Here is a 4,453-nt window from a genome sequence, read left to right on the forward strand (position 1 = left end):
TAATAGAAGTCTTTTTCATGGCAGGCGCGATTTTAAGAGCGGGAGCGAGTAATGAAAGATCCATGTCCCCACCCTAGCTAGAAGAAAAAAGGGTATGCCTACGCGTAGAAGACCTAAAAAGCCTAAGCCTAATTCGCTATGAAAAGTAGTTACCAAGGAAGGAAGAGGAATCACCGGGTTGTTCGGTGGTTGGGAAGCTAAGCTCCTTAGAAAGGATTGACCGCTCTTCCCCCTTTTTTGCTTTTCCTGCTCCCTAAAAAAAGAGCGATTCTTTCAAGGAAGGATCAATACGATCATATTGGCTCTATAACAGAAAAGGTCTTTCTTTCATTATTTGCAATACCAGCAGACAGCGATCTTCTTACTGATTTACCAACGTTTAACGAATCAGATGGTACGACCAGAAGACGCATTCTAACGCTCTACAGAGCCCGAAATAAACTCTGTTCGGGATCAGATCAGATTCAGAATCGGAGAATAGGAACAAGAGGAACTACTCTTTACTTAAAGAAAGAGCTTTATAAATAAAGAGAGTTGCTTACTAATCCCCACTAGTCTTATTTACTTAACTCTCAGTCACTGATTCAAGAACGAATACCGAGACAGTTCATGCTGAACCTAAGGTTATGTTTACATAATGGCGATCGCTAAAGAATCAGTAATTGACAGCAAGAACTAAGAATCAATAAAAGGTTCAGCATGAACAATGTGCTTGTGGGGGCTTCTTCATGCTGAACCTTGTTATACCGAAGGCGCGAGTGAGCGTTTAGGAGCAAGAGCATGTTGTTCGGTAAAGATGGGTGTTTTGGCTCGCAATAAAACTAGGATCCTGATCGAGCAAGACGCAGTCCTATCTATCTACCTCTCCAGACACAATATCTTGAGTACCTATGATGGTGACTACATCTGCTGGCATGTGATGTTTGGACATAGAATCGAGTCCTTGTGAATGGGCAGAGCCAGGTGCTCTTATTTTACGACAGTAGGGGACGATTGCTTCCATTACTGACCAGAAAGACACCAAATTCTCCTTTAGGTGCTTCAACTACGGTATAGGTAGAAGGAGCTGGTACGGAAAACCTTCTGTATAAGGTTCAAATGGTGAATTGAGGTAGAGTAGACCGATGATCCTGTAGTCATTTGGCCGGCTATTGAAAGAAAAAGCTTGCATCTGCTCCCCCTAAACTATAACCGGTCCCATCTCTCTCCAGACCTAACGTGGTAGTTTCCCATCATAGGGCTTTCTATCTATAGATTGAGCCATTACCAAAGATCCCATTCATTCAGAAGTCAGTTGACTGCTTCTATAGATAAGGCGGAGCGTCGTTGGTTCAGCATTATAGCACATAGGGCTTGGCGCTACTACAGCGCCGCTACCTCGCTATGAGAATGACGCTTTGCTAATGCTTGGTTGTCGAACCTTCGTTCTTCAAGAATGTTCGCTTTCTCAGCGAAAGTGCTTTCAGAACCTTAAAAGAGATTCTTGGTTTTCTTGCTCCGCTTCCTTCGTCAAGCCAACTTTCTTTTGGGGATTGGGAGGCGAACGAGCGGTTACTGAAGTGAAGATGAATGTTACGAAGTCAATGAGGGGCGAGTGAGCGGGAGCGTTACGAAGTCAATTCAGATGAATCTGAAGAAGAAAAGCGGACATTTTTTTACAGCATCGAAGATATATAGATATATACACGGTACGCGGTTATCCCGGACAGCGTTCCGGAAAAGTGGCCTACTTGAAAGAAAGGGCGGGCACTCTCGCTGGTGGGAACTTTTTTTTTAATAACCACGAGAATTGCAAGCAAGTGAATGGGGCCGGGGTGTGGCGAACGGAACGGTTCATTCAAATGCTGTTCTTGAAGAACCTGGCAATTGCTTCGCACCTGACTGTGATCTCGCAAGTTCTTTCAGAACCTTAAACGCTCCCGCTCACTCGCGTCTTCATCTTAATCTGAAAGCAGCCAACTCCGGCGTGTCAGCTTAGTTATCCTCATCAAGCCACAACCTTGATGTCTAGCTTCCCTTGTAGACGGTTCCTTTTCCCCCAGATCAATGAAGAAGGGATGCTAATCAACGAAAAACCGGAAGCGAAGCGCTATGCCGGGGCGGGGGGACGGGAAAAGGAACTGCTCCGAAGAAAGATATTGGGGTTCCCAATGCTTCTCCATGCCCAACGAAACAACCTCGGGATGCTTTACTCCTAACCCCACGACGGTTCCGAGACGGAGCTTAACCTGAGTCTCGGTTAAGAACGGCGATGATCTACGTTTCACACGGCGCACGATTCCATGGATAGTTTCATTCGACCTCGTGATGGAGGACATAGCTTACGATCATCGGCTTTGATCATGCCACTAGGCATTTTATTAGGACATTGCACAATGATCCGAACACTTTGTCGCATCTCTTCGATACGGATACAGTAACGACCATAGCGATCTCCTCTGGTACCTACAGGTACGTCAGGATCCGATTGGTCATGAACATCGTAAGGTGCTGCGCTTCGCGAATCCCAGCATACCCCAGGTTGGGATGGGTAGGCCCACCACTTAACTTTCACTTAGGCCTGGGCCAAGTCAATGGGGACCTGTCGGCTCCTTCCTCCCCAAAAACTGTACGTGGGAGTTTCCTTCATACGGCTCGAATCATTCTTAGATGCCCCGAGAGGCATCCTTTCCTTTTAAATTCCCGTTGGTTCACGCACGCAAACGCGAGCACCGGCCGAGCAGGTTCACTTCTTCGTAACGTGATTTACTTCTTTCTTTTATCGCCCATCGCGTCTTCATCTTCACCGCTTCGCGCTTTTGCTCGCCTTCTGCTCCGCTCGTCTGAATCTTAATATTCCCCGCTTCCGCGCCTTGCACTTCTTAAAAACAAGTAAGAACCTGCTCGTCTTCTGCTCCTAAACGCTCCGTCGCGTCTTCATCTTCACGCTCCATCAGTCGCGTCTTCATCTTAGTATTCACCGCTTCGCGCTTTTATTTATTTAACATACATATTGTTTGTGATGGTTGACGGCTTTCTTTCTCTGAGGTACGGAAGTCGCGAGTCCGTGCCTTCCGTACCACCACAGGTTTGGGCAGATCCGCTCCTAAACAAAATTCATTCTGAACCTGGTTCCAAGATGATGCTAATCCTTTTTCCAAACTTCTTCTTTCTTTACTTTGACTTTATGTAAACATAACGTTCTGCAATAATTTCCTTTTGCTCCGCCGCTCGTCTTCATCTTAATCTTCACGCCGTCTTCATCTTAATCTGAACGCTCCTCGCGCCTCATATATGAACCGCTTCCGCGCTTTCTTTGGTTTTGACGAAGGCAGGCGGTGAAGATGAAGATTCAGACGCGACGGAGCGATTTAGGAGCGAGGAGCGGTTATGAAATAAATTAAGTAGGCGCGAGGAGCAAAGCGACTTTAGGAGCCGACCTATGAGGCGAGCTGATCTGCTTTGATCCAGGAGAAAGCCCAGTCAGCTTCGTGCAGGTCACGTGATCTACAGCTCGGCCTTCGCTTGGAGGCTTCCTCTACCACATATCTATGTGCCCGCAGCACTTCCATATGGAGAAAGATGGGCTTACCATGTTCCATCAATAGCACCTAATCTATGCCGATTTTGGCGGACCGTGCTCCACCCCGGTGAACTCATGCGGTTCCGACGTGCCCAGAGGCCAGAGGCGAATCCGTTCACGGTCCGTAGGACCAACACTATTCGAAGGAACCCGTCCCGCCATGAATAGTCATGTTTGACTGGGCTTACACACATTCGCTCACTTACGCTGTCCCCCCTCAGCTTACCCTAGCCCCGAAGTCTCCAAGGCTTCACACAAAATCTTTACTGACAACATATGCATGCTTGAGTAGGGTCAGGCAGAACCGTTGTTGCCTGATGGGAACTTCCCCCATATTGCTATCAATATCTTCATGTCGCACGACCTCTTAACATTACACCACTGAATCCCCAATCAAGATTATATCATTGCTTATAAATAGGCTCATTATGTCTCTAGTTCAGGCCTGGTAGGCTTGAAGCCTTTCTTATATTTTTGTTCCTTAGGGTTGCACCCATTGGGCTGAAATCCATCTATTTGTGTTTATCATCCCAGCCTACCTGCAGCTACAAGAAGCAAGCATGTTCAGCCCATATCAGAGGTGATAAGCTCAAAAATGTGTGTATATATGTCGTTATTTAGGGGTTTTTCGAACTTAATCACTAAATTTTTTATATCCCTTAATGCTTGAGTAAGGGGTCGAACCCTAGGGAGGCAATAGGAAACATTAAATTTTCTTTCTAAATTAGAGTTTTGAATTTTAAACCTAAATGAAATGATGTTTTAATTTCTTATTTAAATGCTAATACTTGTAAATTTTAACTAACATTCTATCCTTTTGAACTTAAGTGATTTTAATGATTCTCTGTTATTAAATAACAGAGATATAAAATCACTTAAGTTTATCTTTAT

At 45.4% G+C, this 4,453-nt stretch overlaps 1 pseudogene; it reads right to left on the reverse strand.

Annotated features, from left to right (window-relative positions):
• Positions 1-797: 797 nt before the first annotated feature.
• On the reverse strand, positions 798-3,724 carry LOC144707424 (NADH dehydrogenase [ubiquinone] iron-sulfur protein 2-like; annotated as a pseudogene).
• Positions 3,725-4,453: the final 729 nt, after the last annotated feature.

The sequence above is a fragment of the Wolffia australiana genome, chromosome 9, assembly GCF_029677425.1.
Source record: "Wolffia australiana isolate 7733 chromosome 9, ASM2967742v1".
Lineage (NCBI taxonomy): Eukaryota > Viridiplantae > Streptophyta > Magnoliopsida > Alismatales > Araceae > Wolffia > Wolffia australiana.